Raw genomic sequence first — 23,379 nt, 5'->3', positions numbered from 1 at the left:
CAGAAATGGGCCTCATCTCGCCTGGAGGGCAAAACCGCTTGGATTTTCTCGAGTTGTGGCAGGTGCTCTCGACTTAAGGCGGGGACATCAGGGACCTGCTCTGGTGGACTCAGGACTGGCCAGTCCCCAATCGAGTTGCTCGGGGGCCTCTCGGGATTACTTTCCCGTCGATGCCGGGGCCTAAGTCCTTGTGTGGAGTCAGGCCCAGGACCTGAGGATTCCTCTGCAGTGCTGACATGGATTTTCGGGTACGTCTGGAGTCTCCCCATTGGAGTAAGTCCTCGTCTCGAATGGGGGCATGCACGTGCGCTTTCCTCAACAGCTGTAGCAGCAGAGTCATTCTTCCCATCGCCTACATCAAGTGATCTGTGCCTTTCCCTTGAGGATTTCCCACGAGGTGTTCCCACCAGTCCTTCCCACAGTGCTGTCCCACGTGCCACCGAGTTGTGAGTCGATCCTCGGCTTGAATGTCGAGGCAGTGCAGGGAAAACAGATTCCTCTGGAATGGACTAAGACATCTAGCCGACTCTTGGAATGGTGGCACGACGCTGGAGTTCCTCTCGCCTTCCCTATGGAGAGCGCCTTCTCTTGAGATGCGAAGGGAACGCCAGGAATTCTTGCCCGACGAAGCAGGGAAAGGATTCCACATCTCGAGCAACGAAGCAGAAACGGGGCTCCTCTGGATGTGGGCGGGACCCTCGTGCTTCCTCTACAGTGGAGACCAGGATGTCGAGGAACTTCTTGAGTTGCAGCAAGGTTGTGAAGGACCTTTTGGAAGTTCCAGAGGTTAGGTGTGATTAGCCTCGAGAAGCCTCAGTGGAAATGGGAATCATCTCGCCTGGAGGGCAAACCTCCTGGATTTTCTCGAGTTGCGGCAGGTGCTCTCGACTTACGACGGGGACCTCAGGGACCCGCTCTGGTGGCCTCAGGAAAGGCCAGTCGCCATGCGAGTTCCTCGGGGTCCTCTCGGGATTCCTCTCCCTTCGATGCCGGGGCATAAGACCTTGTGTGGAGTCAGGGCCGGAACCTGAGGATTCCTCTCCAGTGCTGACATGGATCTTGGGGTACTTCTGGAGTCCCCCCAGGGGAGTCAGTCCTCGTCTCGAATGCGGGCATGCACTTGCGCTTTCCTCCAGAGCGGTAGAAGCAGTGTCACGCAGTCCGCCGCGTGGATCAAAGGATCTATGGTTTTCCCTCGAGGCTTTCCCACGAGGCTTTCCCACAGGGCTGTCCCACGTGCACACGTGGTGGGAGTCGATCCTCGGCTTGAACGTCAAGGCAGTGCAGGGAAAACAGGTTCCTCTGGAATGGACTGACACATCTGGGGGACTCTTGGAATGGTGGCACGACCCTGGAGTTCCTCTCGCCTTTCCTGTGGAGAGCGCCTCCTCTTGAGATGCGACGGGAACGCCGGGAATTCTTTCCCTACGAAACAGGGAAAGGATCCCTCATCTCGAGCTAGGAGGCGGAAACGGGGCTCCTCTGGATGTGTGCGGGACCCACGTGCTTCCTCTCGAGTGGAGACGGGTATGTCGGGGAACTTCTTGAGTTGCAGCAAGGGTGTGAAGGACCCTTTGGAAGTTCCAGTGCTTAGATGTGATTGGCCTCGAGAAGCCTCAGTGGAAATGGGCCTCATCTCGCCTGGAGGGCAAAACCTCCTGGATTTTCTCGAGTTGCGGCAGGTGCTCTCGACTTACGACGGGGACCTCAGGGACCCGCTCTGGTGGCCTCAGGAAAGGCCAGTCCCCATGCGAGTTCCTCGGGGGCCTCTGGGGATTCCTCTCCCGTCGATGCCGGGGCCTAAGACCTTGTGTGGAGTCGGGGCCGGAACCTGAGGATTCCTCTCCAGTGCTGACATGGATCTTGGGGTACTTCTGGAGTCTTCCCAGGGGAGTCAGTCCTCGTTTCGAATGCGGGCATGCACTTGCGCTTCCTCCAGAGCGGTAGCAGCAGTGTCACGCAGTCCGCCGCGTGGATCAAAGGATCTATGGTTTTCCCTCGAGTCTTTCCCACGAGGCTTTCCCACGAGGCTTTCCCACAGGGCTGTCCCACGTGCACACGTGGTGGGAGTTGATCCTCGGCTTGAACGTCAAGGCAGTGCAGGGAAAACAGGTTCCTCTAGAATGGACTGACACATCTGGGGGACTCTTGGAATGGTGGCACGACCCTTCAGTTCCTCTCGCCTTTCCTGTGGAGAGCGCCTCCTCTTGAGATGCGACGGGAACGCCGGGAATTCTTTCCCTACGAAACAGGGAAAGGATCCCTCATCTCGAGCTAGGAGGCGGAAACGGGGCTCCCCTGGATGTGTGCGGGACACCACGTGCTTCCTCTCGAGTGGAGACGGGTATGTCGGGGAACTTCTTGAGTTGCAGCAAGGGTGTGAAGGACCCTTTGGAAGTTCCAGTGGTTAGATGTGATTGGCCTCGAGAAGCCTCAGCGGAAATGGGCCTCATCTCGCCTGGAGGGAAAAACCGCCTGGATTTTCTCGAGTTGCGGCAGGTGCTCTCGACTTACGACGGGGACCTCAGGGACCCGCTCTGGTGGCCTCAGGAAAGGCCAGTCCCCATGCGAGTTCCTCGGGGGCCTCTGGGGATTCCTCTCCCGTCGATGCCGGGGCCTAAGACCTTGTGTGGAGTCGGGGCCGGAACCTGAGGATTCCTCTCCAGTGCTGACATGGATCTTGGGGTACTTCTGGAGTCTCCCCAGGGGAGTCAGTCCTCGTCTCGAATGCGGGCATGCACTTGCGCTTTCCTCCAGAGCGGTGGCAGCAGTGTCACGCAGTCCGCCGCGTGGATCAAAGGATCTATGGTTTTCCCTCGAGTCTTTCCCACGAGGCTTTCCCACGAGGCTTTCCCACAGGGCTGTCCCACGTGCACACGTGGTGGGAGTGGATCCTCGGCTTGAACGTCAAGGCAGTGCAGGGAAAACAGGTTCCTCTGGAATGGACTGACACATCTGGGGGACTCTTGGAATGGTGGCACGACCCTGGAGTTCCTCTCGCCTTTCCTGTGGAGAGCGCCTCCTCTTGAGATGCGACGGGAACGCCGGGAATTCTTTCCCTACGAAACAGGGAAAGGATCCCTCATCTCGAGCTAGGAGGCGGAAACGGGGCTCCCCTGGATGTGTGCGGGACCCCACGTGCTTCCTCTCGAGTGGAGACGGGTATGTCGGGGAACTTCTTGAGTTGCAGCAATGGTGTGAAAGACCCTTTGGAAGTTCCAGTGGTTAGATGTGATTGGCCTCGAGAAGCCTCAGCGGAAATGGGCCTCATCTCGCCTGGAGGGCAAAACCTCCTGGATTTTCTCGAGTTGCGGCAGGTGCTCTCGACTTACGACGGGGACCTCAGGGACCCGCTCTGGTGGCCTCAGGAAAGGCCAGTCCCCATGCGAGTTCCTAGGGGGCCTCTCGGGATTCCTCTCCCGTCGATGCCGGGGCCTAAGACCTTGTGTGGAGTCAGGGCCGGAACCTGAGGATTCCTCTCCAGTGCTGACATGGATCTTGGGGTACTTCTGGAGTCTCCCCAGGGGAGTCAGTCCTCGTCTCGAATGCGGGCATGCACTTGCGCTTTCCTCCAGAGCGGTAGCAGCAGTGTCACGCAGTCCGCCGCGTGGATCAAAGGATCTATGGTTTTCCCTCGAGTCTTTCCCACGAGGCTTTCCCACGAGGCTTTCCCACAGGGCTGTCCCACGTGCACACGTGGTGGGAGTCGATCCTCGGCTTGAACGTCAAGGCAGTGCAGGGAAAACAGGTTCCTCTGGAATGGACTGACACATCTGGGGGACTCTTGGAATGGTGGCACGACCCTGGAGTTCCTCTCGCCTTTCCTGTGGAGAGCGCCTCCTCTTGAGATGCGACGGGAACGCCGGGAATTCTTTCCCTACGAAACAGGGAAAGGATCCCTCATCTCGAGCTAGGAGGCGGAAACGGGGCTCCCCTGGATGTGTGCGGGACCCCACGTGCTTCCTCTCGAGTGGAGACGGGTATGTCGGGGAACTTCTTGATTTGGAGCAATGGTGTGAAAGACCCTTGGAAGTTCCAGTGGTTAGATGTGATTGGCCTCGAGAAGCCTCAGCGGAAATGGGCCTCATCTCGCCTGGAGGGCAAAACCTCCTGGATTTTCTCGAGTTGCGGCAGGTGCTCTCGACTTACGACGGGGACCTCAGGGACCCGCTCTGGTGGCCTCAGGAAAGGCCAGTCCCCATGCGAGTTCCTCGGGGGCCTCTCGGGATTCCTCTCCCGTCGATGCCGGGGCCTAAGACCTTGTGTGGAGTCGGGGCCGGAACCTGAGGATTCCTCTCCAGTGCTGACATGGATCTTGGGGTACTTCTGGAGTCTCCCCAGGGGAGTCAGTCCTCGTCTCGAATGCGGGCATGCACTTGCGCTTTCCTCCAGAGCGGTAGCAGCAGTGTCACGCAGTCCGCCGCGTGGATCAAAGGATCTATGGTTTTCCCTCGAGTCTTTCCCACGAGGCTTTCCCACGAGGCTTTCCCACAGGGCTGTCCCACGTGCACACGTGGTGGGAGTCGATCCTCGGCTTGAACGTCAAGGCAGTGCAGGGAAAACAGGTTCCTCTGGAATGGACTGACACATCTGGGGGACTCTTGGAATGGTGTCACGACCCTGGAGTTCCTCTCGCCTTTCCTGTGGAGAGCGCCTCCTCTTGAGATGCGACGGGAACGCCGGGAATTCTTTCCCTACGAAACAGGGAAAGGATCCCTCATCTCGAGCTAGGAGGCGAAACGGGGCTCCCCTGGATGTGTGCGGGACACCACGTGCTTCCTCTCGAGTGGAGACGGGTATGTCGGGGAACTTCTTGAGTTGCAGCAAGGGTGTGAAGGACCCTTTGGAAGTTCCAGTGGTTAGATGTGATTGGCCTCGAGAAGCCTCAGCGGAAATGGGCCTCATCTCGCCTGGAGGGCAAAACCTCCTGGATTTTCTCGAGTTGCGGCAGGTGCTCTCGACTTACGACGGGGACCTCAGGGACCCGCTCTGGTGGCCTCAGGAAAGGCCAGTCCCCATGCGAGTTCCTCGGGGGCCTCTCGGGATTCCTCTCCCGTCGATGCCGGGGCCTAAGACCTTGTGTGGAGTCGGGGCCGGAACCTGAGGATTCCTCTCCAGTGCTGACATGGATCTTGGGGTACTTCTGGAGTCTCCCCAGGGGAGTCAGTCCTCGTCTCGAATGCGGGCATGCACTTGCGCTTTCCTCCAGAGCGGTAGCAGCAGTGTCACGCAGTCCGCCGCGTGGATCAAAGGATCTATGGTTTTCCCTCGAGTCTTTCCCACGAGGCTTTCCCACGAGGCTTTCCCACAGGGCTGTCCCACGTGCACACATGCTGGGAGTCGATCCTCGGCTTGAACGTCAAGGCAGTGCAGGGAAAACAGGTTCCTCTGGAATGGACTGACACATCTGGGGGACTCTTGGAATGGTGTCACGACCCTGAAGTTCCTCTCGCCTTTCCTGTGGAGAGCGCCTCCTCTTGAGATGCGACGGGAACGCCGGGAATTCTTTCCCTACGAAACAGGGAAAGGATCCCTCATCTCGAGCTAGGAGGCGAAACGGGGCTCCCCTGGATGTGTGCGGGACCCCACGTGCTTCCTCTCGAGTGGAGACGGGTATGTCGGGGAACTTCTTGATTTGGAGCAATGGTGTGAAAGACCCCTTGGAAGTTCCAGTGGTTAGATGTGATTGGCCTCGAGAAGCCTCAGCGGAAATGGGCCTCATCTCGCCTGGAGGGCAAAACCTCCTGGATTTTCTCGAGTTGCGGCAGGTGCTCTCGACTTACGACGGGGACCTCAGGGACCCGCTCTGGTGGCCTCAGGAAAGGCCAGTCCCCATGCGAGTTCCTCGGGGGCCTCTCGGGATTCCTCTCCCGTCGATGCCGGGGCCTAAGACCTTGTGTGGAGTCGGGGCCGGAACCTGAGGATTCCTCTCCAGTGCTGACATGGATCTTGGGGTACTTCTGGAGTCTCCCCAGGGGAGTCAGTCCTCGTCTCGAATGCGGGCATGCACTTGCGCTTTCCTCCAGAGCGGTAGCAGCAGTGTCACGCAGTCCGCCGCGTGGATCAAAGGATCTATGGTTTTCCCTCGAGTCTTTCCCACGAGGCTTTCCCACGAGGCTTTCCCACAGGGCTGTCCCACGTGCACACGTGGTGGGAGTCGATCCTCGGCTTGAACGTCAAGGCAGTGCAGGGAAAACAGGTTCCTCTGGAATGGACTGACACATCTGGGGGACTCTTGGAATGGTGTCACGACCCTGGAGTTCCTCTCGCCTTTCCTGTGGAGAGCGCCTCCTCTTGAGATGCGACGGGAACGCCGGGAATTCTTTCCCTACGAAACAGGGAAAGGATCCCTCATCTCGAGCTAGGAGGCGAAACGGGGCTCCCCTGGATGTGTGCGGGACACCACGTGCTTCCTCTCGAGTGGAGACGGGTATGTCGGGGAACTTCTTGAGTTGCAGCAAGGGTGTGAAGGACCCTTTGGAAGTTCCAGTGGTTAGATGTGATTGGCCTCGAGAAGCCTCAGCGGAAATGGGCCTCATCTCGCCTGGAGGGCAAAACCTCCTGGATTTTCTCGAGTTGCGGCAGGTGCTCTCGACTTACGACGGGGACCTCAGGGACCCGCTCTGGTGGCCTCAGGAAAGGCCAGTCCCCATGCGAGTTCCTCGGGGGCCTCTCGGGATTCCTCTCCCGTCGATGCCGGGGCCTAAGACCTTGTGTGGAGTCGGGGCCGGAACCTGAGGATTCCTCTCCAGTGCTGACATGGATCTTGGGGTACTTCTGGAGTCTCCCCAGGGGAGTCAGTCCTCGTCTCGAATGCGGGCATGCACTTGCGCTTTCCTCCAGAGCGGTAGCAGCAGTGTCACGCAGTCCGCCGCGTGGATCAAAGGATCTATGGTTTTCCCTCGAGTCTTTTCCACGAGGCTTTCCCACGAGGCTTTCCCACAGGGCTGTCCCACGTGCACACGTGGTGGGAGTCGATCCTCGGCTTGAACGTCAAGGCAGTGCAGGGAAAACAGGTTCCTCTGGAATGGACTGACACATCTGGGGGACTCTTGGAATGGTGGCACGACCCTGGAGTTCCTCTCACATTTCCTGTGGAGAGCGCCTCCTCTTGAGATGCGACGGGAACGCCGGGAATTCTTTCCCTACGAAACAGGGAAAGGATCCCTCATCTCGAGCTAGGAGGCGGAAACGGGGCTCCCCTGGATGTGTGCGGGACCCACGTGCTTCCTCTCGAGTGGAGACGGGTATGTCGGGGAACTTCTTGAGTTGCAGCAATGGTGTGAAGGACCCTTTGGAAGTTCCAGTGGTTAGATGTGATTGGCCTCGTGAAGCCTCAGCGGAAATGGGCCTCATCTCGCCTGGAGGGCAAAACCTCCTGGATTTTCTCGAGTTGTGGCAGGTGCTCTCGACTTACGACGGGGACCTCAGGGACCCGCTCTGGTGGCCTCAGGAAAGGCCAGTCCCCATGCGAGTTCCTCGGGGGCCTCTCGGGATTCCTCTCCCGTCGATGCCAGGGCCTAAGACCTTGTGTGGAGTCGGGGCCGGAACCTGAGGATTCCTCTCCAGTGCTGACATGGATCTTGGGGTACTTCTGGAGTCTCCCCAGGGGAGTCAGTCCTCGTCTCGAATGCGGGCATGCACTTGCGCTTTCCTCCAGAGCGGTAGCAGCAGTGTCACGCAGTCCGCCGCGTGGATCAAAGGATCTATGGTTTTCCCTCGAGTCTTTCCCACGAGGCTTTCCCACGAGGCTTTCCCACAGGGCTGTCCCACGTGCACACGTGGTGGGAGTCGATCCTCGGCTTGAACGTCAAGGCAGTGCAGGGAAAACAGGTTCCTCTGGAATGGACTGACACATCTGGGGGACTCTTGGAATGGTGGCACGACCCTGGAGTTCCTCTCGCCTTTCCTGTGGAGAGCGCCTCCTCTTGAGATGCGACGGGAACGCCGGGAATTCTTTCCCTACGAAACAGGGAAAGGATCCCTCATCTCGAGCTAGGAGGCGGAAACGAGGCTCCCCTGGATGTGTGCGGGACCCCACGTGCTTCCTCTCGAGTGGAGACGGGTATGTCGGGGAACTTCTTGAGTTGCAGCAATGGTGTGAAAGACCCTTTGGACGTTCCAGTGGTTAGATGTGATTGGCCTCGAGAAGAATCAGCGGAAATGGGCCTCATCTCGCCTGGAGGGCAAAACCTCCTGGATTTTCACGAGTTGCGGCAGGTGCTCTCGACTTACGACGGGGACCTCAGGGACCCGCTCTGGTGGCCTCAGGAAAGGCCAGTCCCCATGCGAGTTCCTCGGGGGCCTCTCGGGATTCCTCTCCCGTCGATGCCGGGGCCTAAGATCTTGTGTGGAGTCGGGGCCGGAACCTGAGGATTCCTCTCCAGTGCTGACATGGATCTTGGGGTACTTCTGGAGTCTCCCCAGGGGAGTCAGTCCTCGTCTCGAATGCGGGCATGCACTTGCGCTTTCCTCCAGAGCGGTAGCAGCAGTGTCACGCAGTCCGCCGCGTGGATCAAAGGATCTATGGTTTTCCCTCGAGTCTTTCCCACGAGGCTTTCCCACGAGGCTTTCCCACAGGGCTGTCCCACGTGCACACGTGGTGGGAGTCGATCCTCGGCTTGAACGTCAAGGCAGTGCAGGGAAAACAGGTTCCTCTGGAATGGACTGACACATCTGGGGGACTCTTGGAATGGTGGCACGACCCTGGAGTTCCTCTCGCCTTTCCTGTGGAGAGCGCCTCCTCTTGAGATGCGACGGGAACGCCGGGAATTCTTTCCCTACGAAGCAGGGAAAGGATCCCTCATCTCGAGCTAGGAGGCGGAAACGGGGCTCCCCTGGATGTGTGCGGGACCCACGTGCTTCCTCTCGAGTGGAGACGGGTATGTCGGGGAACTTCTTGAGTTGCAACAATGGTGTGAAGGACCCTTTGGAAGTTCCAGTGGTTAGATGTGATTGGCCTCGAGAAGCCTCAGCGGAAATGGGCCTCATCTCGCCTGAAGGGCAAAACCGCCTGGATTTTCTCGAGTTGCGGCAGGTGCTCTCGACTTACGACGTGGACCTCAGGGACCAGCTCTGGTGGCCTCAGGAAAGGCCAGTCCCCATGCGAGTTCCTCGGGGGCCTCTGGGGATTCCTCTAACGTCGATGCCGGGGCCTAAGTCCTTGTGTGGAGTCGGGGCCGGAACCTGAGGATTCCTCTCCAGTGCTGACATGCATCTTGGGGTACTTCTGGAGTCTCCCCAGGGGAGTCAGTCCTCGTCTCGAATGCGGGCATGCACTTGCGCTTTCCTCCAGAGCGGTAGCAGCAGTGTCACGCAGTCCGCCGCGTGGATCAAAGGATCTATGGTTTTCCCTCGAGTCTTTCCCACGAGGCTATCCCAAGAGGCTTTCCCACAGGGCTGTCCCACGTGCACACGTGGTGGGAGTCGATCCTCGGCTTGAACGTCAAGGCAGTGCAGGGAAAAAAGGTTCCTCTGGAATGGACTGACACATCTGGGGGACTCTTGGAATGGTGGCATGACCCTGGAGTTCCTCTCGCCTTTCCTGTGGAGAGCGCCTCCTCTTGAGATGCGACTGGAACGCCGGGAATTCTTTCCCTACGAAACAGGGAAAGGATCCCTCATCTGGAGCTAGGAGGTGGAAACGGGGCTCCCCTGGATGTGTGCGGGACCCCACGTGCTTCCTCTCGAGTGGAGACGGGTATGTCGGGGAACTTCTTGAGTTGCAGCAATGGTGTGAAGGACCCTTTGGAAGTTCCAGTGGTTAGATGTGATTGGTCTCGAGAAGCCTCAGCGGAAATGGGCCTCATCTGGCCTGGAGGGCAAAACCTCCTGGATTTTCTCGAGTTGCGGCAGGTGCTCTCGACTTACGACGGGGACCTCAGGGAACCGCTCTGGTGGCCTCAAGAAAGGCCAGTCCCCATGCGAGTTCCTCGGGGGCCTCTCGGGATTCCTCTCCCGTCGATGCCGGGGCCTAAGACCTTGTGCGGAGTCGGGGCCGGAACCTGAGGATTCCTCTCCAGTGCTGACATGCATCTTGGGGTACTTCTGGAGTCTCCCCAGGGGAGTCAGTCCTCGTCTCGAATGCGGGCATGCACTTGCGCTTTCCTCCAGAGCGGTAGCAGCAGTGTCACGCAGTCCGCCGCGTGGATCAAAGGATCTATGGTTTTCCCTCGAGTCTTTCCAACGAGGCTATCCCAAGAGGCTTTCCCACAGGGCTGTCCCACGTGCACACGTGGTGGGAGTCGATCCTCGGCTTGAACGTCAAGGCAGTGCAGGGAAAACAGGTTCCTCTGGAATGGACTGACACATCTGGGGGACTCTTGGAATGGTGTCACGACCCTGGAGTTCCTCTCGCCTTTCCTGTGGAGAGCGCCTCCTCTTGAGATGCGACGGGAACGCTGGGAATTCTTTCCCTACGAAACAGGGAAAGGATCCCTCATCTCGAGCTAGGAGGCGGAAACGGGGTCCCCTGGATATGTGCGGGACCCCACGTGCTTCCTCTCGAGTGGAGACGGGTATGTCGGGGAACTTCTTGAGTTGCAGCAATGGTGTGAAAGACCCTTTGGAAGTTCCAGTGGTTAGATGTGATTGGCCTCGAGATGCCTCAGCGGAAATGGGCCTCATCTCGCCTGGAGGGCAAAACCTCCTCGTTTTTCTCGAGTTGCGGCAGGTGCTCTCGACTTACGACGGGGACCTCAGGGACCCGCTCTGGTGGCCTCAGGAAAGGCCAGTCCCCATGCGAGTTCCTCGGGGGCCTCTCGGGATTCCTCTCCCGTCGATGCCGGGGCCTAAGACCTTGTGTGGAGTCGGGGCCGGAACCTGAGGATTCCTCTCCAGTGCTGACATGGATCTTGGGGTACTTCTTGAGTCTCCCCAGGGGAGTCAGTCCTCGTCTCGAATGCGGGCATGCATTGCGCTTTCCTCCAGAGCGGTAGCAGCAGTGTCACGCAGTCCGCCGCGTGGATCAAAGGATCTATGGTTTTCCCTCGAGTCTTTCCCACGAGGCTTTCCCACGAGGCTTTCCCACAGGGCTGTCCCACGTGCACACGTGGTGGGAGTCGATCCTCGGCTTGAACGTCAAGGCAGTGCAGGGAAAACAGGTTCCTCTGGAATGGACTGACACATCTGTGGGACTCTTGGAATGGTGGCACGACCCTGGAGTTCCTCTTGCCTTTCCTGTGGAGAGCGCCTCCTCTTGAGATGAGACGGGAACGCCGGGAATTCTTTCCCTACGAAACAGGGAAAGGATCCCTCATCTCGAGCTAGGAGGCGAAACGGGGCTCCCCTGGATGTGTGCGGGACACCACGTCCTTCCTCTCGAGTGGAGACGGGTATGTCGGTGAACTTCTTGAGTTGCAGCAAGGGTGTGAAGGACCCTTTGGAAGTTCCAGTGGTTAGATGTGATTGGCCTCTAGAAGCCTCAGCGGAAATGGGCCTCATCTCGCCTGGAGGGCAAAACCTCCTGGATTTTCTCGAGTTGCGGCAGGTGCTCTCGACTTACGACGGGGACCTCAGGGACCCGCTCTGGTGGCCTCAGGAAAGGCCAGTCCCCATGCGAGTTCCTCGGGGGCCTCTCGGGATTCCTCTCCCGTCGATGCCGGGGCCTAAGACCTTGTGTGGAGTCGGGGCCGGAACCTGAGGATTCCTCTCCAGTGCTGACATGGATCTTGGGGTACTTCTGGAGTCTCCCCAGGGGAGTCAGTCCTCGTCTCGAATGCGGGCATGCACTTGCGCTTTCCTCCAGAGCGGTAGCAGCAGTGTCACGCAGTCCGCCGCGTGGATCAAAGGATCTATGGTTTTCCCTCGAGTCTTTCCCACGAGGCTCTCCCACGAGGCTTTCCCACAGGGCTGTCCCACGTGTACACGTGGTGGGAGTCGATCCTCGGCTTGAACGTCAAGGCAGTGCAGGGAAAACAGGTTCCTCTGGAATGGACTGACACATCTGGGGGACTCTTGGAATGGTGGCATGACCCTGGAGTTCCTCTCGCCTTTCCTGTGGAGAGCGCCTCCTCTTGAGATGCGACGGGAACGCCGGGAATTCTTTCCCTACGAAACAGGGAAAGGATCCCTCATCTCGAGCTAGGAGGCGGAAACGGGGCTCCCCTGGATGTGTGCCGGACCCCACGTGCTTCCTCTCGAGTGGAGACGGGTATGTCGGGGAACTTCTTGAGTTGCATCAAGGGTGTCAAGGACCCTTTGGAAGTTCCAGTGGTTAGATGGGATTGGCCTCGAGAAGCCTCAGCGGAAATGGGCCTCATCTCGCCTGGAGGGCAAAACCTCCTGGATTTTCTCGAGTTGCGGCAGGTGCTCTCGACTTACGACGGGGACCTCAGGGACTCGCTCTGGTGGCCTCAGGAAAGGCCAGTCCCCATGCGAGTTCCTCGGGGGCCTCTCGGGATTCCTCTCCCTTCGATGCCGGGGCCTAAGACCTTGTGTGGAGTTGGGGCCGGAACCTGAGGATTCCTCTCCAGTGCTGACATGGATCTTGGGGTACTTCTGGAGTCTCCCCAGGGGAGTCAGTCCTCGTCTCGGAGGCGGGCATGCACTTGTGCTTTCCTCCAGAGCGGTAGCAGCAGTGTCACGCAGTCTGCCGCGTGGATCAAAGGATCTATTGTTTTCCCTCGAGTCTTTCCCACGAGGCTTTCCCACGAGGCTTTCCCACAGGGCTGTCCCACGTGCACACGTGGTGGGAGTCGATCCTCGGCTTGAACGTCAAGGCAGTGTAGGGAAAACAGGTTCCTCTTGAATGGACTGACACATCTGGGGGACTCTTGGAATGGTGGCACGACCCTGGAGTTCCTCTCGCCTTTCCTGTGGAGAGCGCCTCCTCTTGAGATGCGACGGGAACGCCGGGAATTCTTTCCCTACGAAACAGGGAAAGGATCCCTCATCTCGACCTAGGAGGCGGAAACGGGGCTCCCCTGGATGTGTGCGGGACCCACGTGCTTCCTCTCGAGTGGAGACGGGTATGTCGGGGAACTTCTTGAGTTGCAGCAAGGGTGTGAAGGACCCTTTGGAAGTTCCAGTGGTTAGACGTGATTAGCCTCGAGAAGCCTCAGCGGAAATGGGCCTCATCTCGCCTGGAGGGCAAAACCTCCTGGATTTTCTCGAGTTGCGGCAGGTGCTCTCGACTTACGACGGGGACCTCAGGGACCCGCTCTGGTGGCCTCAGGAAAGGCCAGTCCCCATGCGAGTTCCTCGGGGGCCTCTCGGGATTCCTCTCCCGTCGATGCCGGGGCCTAAGACCTTGTGTGGAGTCGGGGCCGGAACCTGAGGATTCCTCTCCAGTGCTGACATGGATCTTGGGGTACTTCTGGAGTCTCCCCAGGGGAGTCAGTCCTCGCCTCGAATGCGGGCATGCACTTGCGCTTTCCTCCAGAGCGGTAGCAGCAGTGTCACGCAGTCCGCCGCGTGGATCAAAGGATGTATGGTTTTCCCTCGAGTCTTTCCCACGAGGCTTTCCCACAGGGCTGTCCCACGTACACACGTGGTGGGAGTCGATCCTCGGCTTGAACGTCAAGGCAGTGCAGGGAAAACAGGTTCCTCTGGAATGGACTGACACTTCTTGGGGACTCTTGGAATGGTGGCATGACCCTGAAGTTCCTCTCGCCTTTCCTGTGGAGAGCGACTCCTCTTGAGATGCGACGGGAACGCCGGGAATTCTTTCCCTACGAAACAGGGAAAGGATCCCTCATCTCACGCTAGGAGGCGGAAACAGGTCTCCCCTGAATGTGTGCGGGACACCACGTGCTTCCTCTCGAGGGCAGACGGATATGTCGGGGAACTTCTTGAGTTGCAGCAAGGGTGTGAAGGACCCTTTGGAAGTTCCAGTGGTTAGATGTGATTGGCCTCGAGAAGCCTCAGCGGAAATGGGCCTCATCTCGCCTGGAGGGCAAAATCTCCTGGATTTTCTCGAGTTGCGGCAGGTGCTCTCGACTTACGACGGGGACCTCAGGGACCCGCTCTGGTGGCCTCAGGAAAGGCCAGTCCCCATGCGAGTTCCTCGGGGGCCTCTCGGGCTTCCTCTCCCGTCGATGCCAGGGCCTAAGACCTTGTGTGGAGTCGGGGCCGGAACCTGAGGATTCCTCTCCAGTGCTGACATGGATCTTGTGGTACTTCTGGAGTCTCCCCAGGGGAGTCAGTCCTCGTCTCGAATGCGGGCATGCACTTGCGCTTTCCTCCAGAGCGGTAGCAGCAGTGTCACGCAGTCCGCCGCGTGGATCAAAGGATCTATGGTTTTCCCTCGAGTCTTTCCCACGAGGCTTTCCCACGAGGCTTTCCCACAGGGCTGTCCCACGTGCACACGTGGTGGGAGTCGATCCTCGGCTTGAACGTCAAGGCAGTGCAGGGAAAACAGGTTCCTCTGGAATGGACTGACACATCTGGGGGACTCTTGGAATGGTGGCACGACCCTGGAGTTCCTCTCGCCTTTCCTGTGGAGAGCGCCTCCTCTTGAGATGCGACGGGAACGCCGGGAATTCTTTCCCTACGAAACAGGGAAAGGATCCCTCATCTCGAGCTAGGAGGCGGAAACGGGGCTCCCCTGGATGTGTGCGGGACCCACGTGCTTCCTCTCGAGTGGAGACGGGTATGTCGGGGAACTTCTTGAGTTGCAGCAATGGTGTGAAGGACCCTTTGGAAGTTCCAGTGGTTAGACGTGATTGGCCTCGAGAAGCCTCAGCGGAAATGGGCCTCATCTCACCTGGAGGGCAAAACCTCCTGGATTTTCTCGAGTTTCGGCAGGTGGTCTCGACCTACGACGGGGACCTCAGGGACCCGCTCTGGTGGCCTCAGGAAAGGCCAGTCCCCATGCGAGTTCCTCGGGGGCCTCTCGGGATTCCTCTCCCGTCGATGCCGGGGCCTAAGTCCTTGTGTGGAGTCGGGGCCGGAACCTGAGGATTCCTCTCCAGTGCTGACATGGATCTTGGGGTACTTCTGGAGTCTCCCCAGGGGAGTCAGTCCTCGTCTCGAATGCGGGCATGCATTGCGCTTTCCTCCAGAGCGGTAGCAGCAGTGTCACGCAGTCCGCCGCATGGATCAAAGGATCTATGGTTTTCCCACGAGTCTTTCCCACGAGGCTTTCCCACGAGGCTTTCCCACAGGGCTGTCCCACGTGCACACGTGGTGGGAGTCGATCCTCGGCTTGAACGTCAAGGCAGTGCAGGGAAAACAGGTTCCTCTGGAATGGACTGACACATCTGGGGGACTCTTGGAATGGTGTCACGACCCTGAAGTTCCTCTCGCCTTTCCTGTGGAGAGCGCCTCCTCTTGAGATGCGACGGGAACGCCGGGAATTCTTTCCCTACGAAACAGGGAAAGGATCCCTCATCTCGAGCTAGGAGGCGGAAACGGGGTTCCCTGGATATGTGCGGGACCCCACGTGCTTCCTCTCGAGTGGAGACGGGTATGTCGGGGAACTTCTTGAGTTGCAGCAACGGTGTGAAGGACCCTTTGGAAGTTCCAGTGGTTAGATGTGATTGGCCTCGAGATGCCTCAGCGGAAATGGGCCTCATCTCGCCTGGAGGGCAAAACCTTCTGGTTTTTCTCGAGTTGCGGCAGGTGCTCTCGACTTACGACGGGGACCTCAGGGACCCGCTCTGGTGGCCTCAGGAAAGGCCAGTCCCTATGAGAGTTCCTCGGGGGCCTCTCGGGATTCCTCTCCCGTCGATGCCGGGGCCTAAGACCTTGTGTGGAGTCGGGGCCGGAACCTGAGGATTCCTCTCCAGTGCTGACATGGATCTTGGGGTACTTCTGGAGTCTCCCCAGGGGAGTCAGTCCTCGTCTCGAATGCGGGCATGCACTTGCCCTTTCCTCCAGCGCGGTAGCAGCATTGTCATGCAGTCCGCCGCGTGGATCAAAGGATCTATGGTTTTCCCTCGAGTCTTTCCCACGAGGCTTTCCCACGAGGCTTTCCCACAGGGCTGTCCCACGTGCACACGTGGTGGGAGTCGATCCTCGGCTTGAACGTCAAGGCAGTGCAGGGAAAACAGGTTCCTCTGGAATGGACTGACACATCTGGGGGACTCTTGGAATGGTGTCACGACCCTGGAGTTCCTCTCGCCTTTCCTGTGGAGAGCGCCTCCTCTTGAGATGCGACGGGAACGCCGGGAATTCTTTCCCTACGAAACAGGGAAAGGATCCCTCATCACGAGCTAGGAGGTGGAAACGGGGCTCCCCTGGATGTGTGCGGGACCCCACGTGCTTCCTCTCGAGTGGAGACGGGTATGTCGGGGAACTTCTTGAGTTGCAGCAAGGGTGTGAAGGATCCTTTGGAAGTTCCAGTGGTTAGACGTGATTGGCCTCGAGAAGCCTCAGCGGAAATGGGCCTCATCTCGCCTGGAGGGCAAAACCTCTTGGATTTTCTCGAGTTGCGGCAGGTGCTCTCGACTTACGACGGGGACCTCAGGGAACCGCTCTGGTGGCCTCAGGAAATGCCAGTCCCCATGCGAGTTCCTCGGGGGCGTCTCGGGATTCCTCTCCCGTCGATGCCGGGGCCTAAGACCTTGTGAGGAGTCGGGGCCGGAACCTGAGGATTCCTCTCCAGTGCTGACATGGATCTTGGGGTACTTCTGGAGTCTCCCCAGGGGAGTCAGTCCTCGTCTCGGATGCGGGCATGCACTTGCGATTTCCTCCAGAGCGGTAGCAGCAGTGTCACGCAGTCTGGCGCGTGGATCAAAGGATCTATGGTTTTCCCTCGAGTCTCTCCCACGAGGCTTTCCCACGAGGCTTTCCCACAGGGCTGTCCCACGTGCACACGTGGTGGGAGTCGATCCTCGGCTTGAACGTCAAGGCAGTGCAGGGAAAACAGGTTCCTCTGGAATGGACTGACACATCTGGGGGACTCTTGGAATGGTGGCACGACCCTGGAGTTCCTCTCGCCTTTACTGTGGAGAGCGCCTCCTCTTGAGATGCGACGGGAACGCCGGGAATTCTTTCCCTACGAAACAGGGAAAGGATCCCTCATCTCGAGCTGGCAGGCGGAAACGGGTCTCCCCTGGATGTGTGCGGGACACCACATGATTCCTCTCGAGTGGAGACGGGTATGTCGGGGAACTTCTTGAGTTGCAGCAAGGGTGTGAAGGACCCTTTGGAAGTTCCAGTGGTTAGACGTGATTGGCCTCGAGAAGCCTCAGCGGAAATGGGCCTCATCTCGCCTGGAGGGCAAAACCTCCTGGATTTTCTCGAGTTGCGGCAGGTGCTCTCGACTTACGACGGGGACCTCAGGGACCCGCTCTGGTGGCCTCAGGAAAGGCCAGTCCCCATGCGAGTTCCTCGGGGGCCTCTCGGGATTCCTCTCCCGTCGATGCCGGGGCCTAAGACCTTGTGTGGAGTCGGGGCCGGAACCTGAGGATTCCTCTCCAGTGCTGACATGGATCTTGGGGTACTTCTGGAGTCTCCCCAGGGGAGTCAGTCCTCGTCTCGAATTCGGGCATGCATTGCGCTTTCCTCCAGAGCGGTAGCAGCAGTGTCACGCAGTCCGCCGCGTGGATCAAAGGATCTATGGTTTTCCCTCGAGTCTTTCCCACGAGGCTTTCCCACGAGGCTTTCCCACAGGGCTGTCCCACGTGCACACGTGGTGGGAGTCGATCCTCGGCTTGAACGTCAAGGCAGTGCAGGGAAAACAGGTTCCTCTGGAATGGACTGACTCATCTGGGGGACTCTTGGAATGGTGGCACGACCCTGGAGTTCCTCTCGCCTTTCCTGTTTAGACGCCTCCTCTTGAGATGCGACGGGAACGCCGGGAATTCTTTCCCTACGGAACAGGGAAAGGATCCCTCATCTCGAGCTAGGAGGGGAAACGGGGCTCCCCTGGATGTGTGCGGGACCCCACGTGCTTCCTCTCGAGTGGAGACGGGTATGTCGGGGAACTTCTTGAGTTGCAGCAAGGGTGTGAAGGACCCTTTGGAAGTTCCAGTGGTTAGATGTGATTGGCCTCGAGAAGCCTCAGCGGAAATGGGCCTCATCTCGCCTGGAGGGCAAAACCTCCTGGATTTTCTCGAGTTGCGGCAGGTGCTCTCGACTTACGACGGGGACCTCAGGGACCCGCTCTGGTGGCCTCAGGACAGGCCAGTCCCCATGCGAGTTCCTCGGGGGCCTCTCGGGATTCCTCTCCCGTCGATGCCGGGGCCTAAGACCTTGTGTGGAGTCGGGGCCGGAACCTGAGGATTCCTCTCCAGTGCTGACATGGATCTTGGGGTACTTCTGGAGTCTCCCCAGGGGAGTCAGTCCTCTTCTCGAATGCGGGCATGCACTTGCGCTTTCCTCCAGAGCGGTAGCAGCAGTGTCACGCAGTCCGCCGTGTGGATCAAAGGATCTATGGTTTTCCCTCGAGTCTTTCCCGCGAGGCTTTCCCACGAGGCTTTCCCACAGGTCTGTCCCACGTGCACACGTGGTGGGAGTCGATCCTCGGCTTGAACGTCAAGGCAGTGCAAGGAAAACAGGTTCCTCTGGAATGGACTGACACATCTGGGGGACTCTTGGAATGGTGGCACGACCCTGAAGTTCCTCTCGCCTTTCCTGTGGAGAGCGCCTCCTCTTGAGATGCGACGGGAACGCCGGGAATTCTTTCCCTACGAAACAGGGAAAGGATCCCTCATCTCGAGCTAGGAGGCGGAAACGGGGCTCCCCTGGATGTGTGCGGGACCCACGTGCTTCCTCTCGAGTGGAGACGGGTATGTCGGGGAACTTCTTGAGTTGCAGCAATGGTGTGAAGGACCCTTTGGAAGTTCCAGTGGTTAGACGTGATTAGCCTCGAGAAGCCTCAGCGGAAATGGGCCTCATCTCGCCTGGAGGGCAAAACCTCCTGGATTTTCTCGAGTTGCGGCAGGTGCTCTCGACTTACGACGGGGACCTCAGGGACCCGCTCTGGTGGCCTCAGGAAAGGCCAATCCCCATGCGAGTTCCTCGGGGGCGTCTCGGGATTCCTCTCCCGTCGATGCCGGGGCCTAAGACCTTGTGTGGAGTCGGGGCCGGAACCTGAGGATTCCTCTCCAGTGCTGACATGGATCTTGGGGTACTTCTGGAGTCTCCCCAGGGGAGTCAGTCCTCGTCTCGAATGCGGGCATGCACTTGCGCTTTCCTCCAGAGCGGTAGCAGCAGTGTCACGCAGTCCGCCGCGTGGATCAAAGGATCTATGGTTTTCCCTCGAGTCTTTCCCACGAGGCTTTCCCACGAGGCTTTCCCACAGAGCTGTCCCACGTGCACACGTGGTGGGAGTCGATCCTCGGCTTGAACGTCAAGGCAGTGCAGGGAAAACAGGTTCCTCTGGAATGGATTGACACATCTGGGGGACGCTTGGAATGGTGGCACGACCCTGGAGTTCCTCTCGCCTCTCCTGTGGAGAGCGCCTCCTCTTGAGATGCGACGGGAACGCCGGGAATTCTTTCCCTACGAAACAGGGAAAGGATCCCTCATCTCGAGCTAGGAGGCGGAAACGGGGCTCCCCTGGATGTGTGCGGGAACCCACGTGCTTCCTCTCGAGTGGAGACGGGTATGTCGGGGAACTTCTTGAGTTGCAGCAATGGTGTGAAGGACCCTTTGGAAGTTCCAGTGGTTAGATGTGATTGGCCTCTAGAAGCCTCAGCGGAAATGGGCCTCATCTCGCCTGGAGGGCAAAACCTCCTGGATTTTCTCGAGTTGCGGCAGGTGGTCTCGACTTACGACGGGGACCTCAGGGAACCGCTCTGTTGGCCTTAGGAAAGGCCAGTCCCCATGCGAGTTCCTCGGGGGCCTCTTGGGATTCCTCTCCCGTTGATGCCGGGGCCTAAGACCTTGTGTGGAGTCGGGGCCGGAACCTGAGGATTCCTCTCCAGTGCTGACATGGATCTTGGGGTACTTCTGGAGTCTCCCCAGGGGAGTCAGTCCTCATCTCGAATGCGGGCATGCATTGCGCTTTCCTCCAGAGCGGTAGCAGCAGTGTCACGCAGTCCGCCGCGTGGATCAAAGGATCTATGGTTTTCCCTCGAGTCTTTCCCATGAGGCTTTCCCACGAGGCTTTCCCACAGGGCTGTCCCACGTGCACACGTGGTGGGAGTGGATCCTCGGCTTGAACGTCAAGGCAGTGCAGGGAAAACAGGTTCCTCTGGAATGGACTGACTCATCTGGGGGACTCTTGGAATGGTGGCACGACCCTGGAGTTCCTCTCGCCTTTCCTGTGGAGAGCGCCTCCTCTTGAGATGCGACGGGAACGCCGGGAATTCTTTCCCTACGAAACAGGGAAAGGATCCCTCATCTCGAGCGAGGAGGCGGAAACGGGGCTCCCCTGGATGTGTGCGGGACACCACGTGCTTCCTCTCGAGTGCAGACGGGTATGTCGGGGAACTTCTTGAGTTGCAGCAAGGGTGTGAAGGACCCTTTGGAAGTTCCAGTGTTTAGACGTGATTAGCCTCGAGAAGCCTAAGCGGAAATGGGCCTCATCTCGCCTGGAGGGCAAAACCTCCTGGATTTTCTCGAGTTGCGGCAGGTGCTCTCGACTTACGACGGGGACCTCAGGGACCCGCTCTGGTGGCCTCAGGAAAGGACAGTCCCCATGCGAGTTCCTCGGGGGCCTCTCGGGATTCCTCTCCCGTCGATGCCGGGACCTAAGACCTTGTGTGGAGTCGGGGCCGGAACCTGAGGATTCCTCTCCAGTGCTGACATGGATCTTGGGGTACTTCTGGAGTCTCCCCAGGGGAGTCAGTCCTCGTCTCGAATGCGGGCATGCACTTGCGCTTTCCTCCAGAGCGGTAGCAGCAGTGTCACGCAGTCCGCCGCGTGGATCAAAGGATCTATGGTTTTCCCTCGAGTCTTTCCCACGAGGCTGTCCCACGAGGCTTTCCCACAGGGCTGTCCCACGTGCACACGTGGTGGGAGTCGTTCCTCGGCTTGAACGTCAAGGCAGTGCAGGGAAAACAGGTTCCTCTGGAATGGACTGACACATCTGGGGGACTCTTGGAATGGTGGCACGACCCTGGAGTTCCTCTCGCCTTTCCGGTGGAGAGCGCCTCCTCTTGAGATGCGACGGGAACGCCGGGAATTCTTTCCCTACGAAACAGGGAAAGGATCCCTCATCTCGAGCTAGGAGGCGGAAACGGGGCTCCCCTGGATGTGTGCGGGACCCACGTGCTTCCTCTCGAGTGGAGACGGGTATGTCGGGGAACTTCTTGAGTTGCAGCAAGGGTGTGAAGGACCCTTTGGAAGTTCCAGTGGTTAGACGTGATTAGCCTCGAGAAGCCTCAGCGGAAATGGGCCTCATCTCGCCTGGAGGGCAAAACCTCCTGGATTTTCTCGAGTTGCGGCAGGTGCTCTCGACTTACGACGGGGACCTCAGGGACCCGCTCTGGTGGCCTCAGGAAAGGCCAGTCCCCATGCGAGTTCCTCGGGGGCGTCTCGGGATTCCTCTCCCGTCGATGCCGGGGCCTAAGACCTTGTGTGGAGTCGGGGCCGGAACCTGAGGATTCCTATCCAGTGCTGACATGGATCTTGGGGTACTTCTGGAGTCTCCCCAGGGGAGTCAGTCCTCGTCTCGAATGCGGGCATGCACTTGCGCTTTCCTCCAGAGCGGTAGCAGCAGTGTCACGCAGTCCGCCCAAAGGATCAAAGGATCTATGGTTTTCCCTCGAGTCTTTCCCACGAGGCTTTCCCACGAGGCTTTCCCACAGGGCTGTCCCACGTGCACACGAGGTGGGAGTCGATCCTCGGCTTGAACGTCAAGGCAGTGCAGGGAAAACAGGTTCCTCTGGAATGGACTGACACATCTGGGGAACTCTTGGAATGGTGTCACGACCCTGGAGTTCCTCTCGACTTTCCCGTGGAGAGCGCCTCCTCTTGAGATGCGACGGGAACGCCGGGAATTCTTTCCCTACGAAACAGGGAAAGGATCCCTCATCTCGAGCTAGGATGCGGAAACGGGGCTCCCCTGGATGTGTGCGGGACCCCACGTGCTTCCTCTCGAGTGGAGACGGGTATGTCGGGGAACTTCTTGAGTTGTAGCAAGGGTGTGAAGGACCCTTTGGAAGTTCCAGTGGTTAGATGTGATTGGCCTCGAGAAGCCTCAGCGGAAATGGGCCTCATCTCGCCTGGAGGGCAAAACCTCCTGGATTTTCTCGAGTTGCGGCAGGTGCTCTCGACTTACGACGGGGACCTCAGGGACCCGCTCTGGTGGCCTCAGGAGAGTCCAGTCCCCATGCGAGTTCCTCGGTTGCCTCTCGGGATTCCTCTCCCGTCGATGCCGGGGCCTAAGACCTTGTGTCGAGTCGGGGCCGGAACCTGAGGATTCCTCTCCAGTGCTGACATGGATCTTGGGGTACTTCTGGAGTCTCCCCAGGGGAGTCAGTCCTCGTCTCGAATGCGGGCATGCACTTACGCTTTCCTCGAGAGCGGTAGCAGCAGTGTCATGCAGTCCGCCGCGTGGATCAAAGGATCTATGGTTTTCCCTCGAGTCTTTCCCACGAGGCTTTCCCACGAGGCTTTCCCACAGGGCTGTCCCACGTGCACACGTGGTAGGAGTCGATCATCGGCTTGAAAGTCAAGGCAGTGCAGGGAAAACAGGTTCCTCTGGAATGGACTGACACATCTGGGGCCTCTTGGAATGGTGGCACGACCCTGGAGTTCCTCTCGCCTTTCCTGTGGAGAGCGCCTCCTCTTGAGATGCGACGGGAACGCCGGGAATTCTTTCCCTACGAAACAGGGAAAGGATCCCTCATCTCGAGCTAGGAGGCGGAAACGGGGCTCCCCTGGATGTGTGCGGGACCCCACGTGCTTCCTCTCGAGTGCAGACGGGTATGTCGGGGAACTTCTTGAGTTGCAGCAAGGGTGTGAAGGACCCTTTGGAAGTTCCAGTGGTTAGATGTCATTGGCCTCGAGAAGCCTCAGCGGAAATGGGCCTCATCTCGCCTGGAGGGCAAAACCTCCTGGATTTTCTCGAGTTGCGGCAGGTGCTCTCGACTTACGACGGGGACCTCAGGGAACCGCTCTGGTGGCCTCAGGAAAGGCCATTCCCCATGCGAGTTCCTCGGGGGCCTCTCGGGATTCCTCTCCCGTCGATGCCGGGACCTAAGACCTTGTGTGGAGTCGGGGCCGGAACCTGAGGATTCCTCTCCAGTGATGACATGGATCTTGGGGTACGTCTGGCGTCTCCCCAGGGGAGTCAGTCCTCGTCTCGAATGCGGGCATGCACTTGCGCTTTCCTCCAGAGCGGTAGCAGCAGTGTCACGCAGTCCGCCGCGTGGATCAAAGAATCTATGGTTTTCCCTCGAGTCTTTCCCACGAGGCTTTCCCACGAGGCTGTCCCACGTGCACACGTGGTGGGAGTCGATCCTCGGCTTGAACGTCAAGGCAGTGCAGGGAAAACAGGTTCCTCTGGAATGGACTGACACATCTGGGGGACTCTTGGAATGG

This window comes from Ovis canadensis, chromosome 9 (assembly GCF_042477335.2).
Source record: "Ovis canadensis isolate MfBH-ARS-UI-01 breed Bighorn chromosome 9, ARS-UI_OviCan_v2, whole genome shotgun sequence".
Taxonomy (NCBI): domain Eukaryota; kingdom Metazoa; phylum Chordata; class Mammalia; order Artiodactyla; family Bovidae; genus Ovis; species Ovis canadensis.
The sequence above is the reverse complement of the archived record's forward strand: the minus strand, read 5'-3'. Positions refer to the sequence as shown.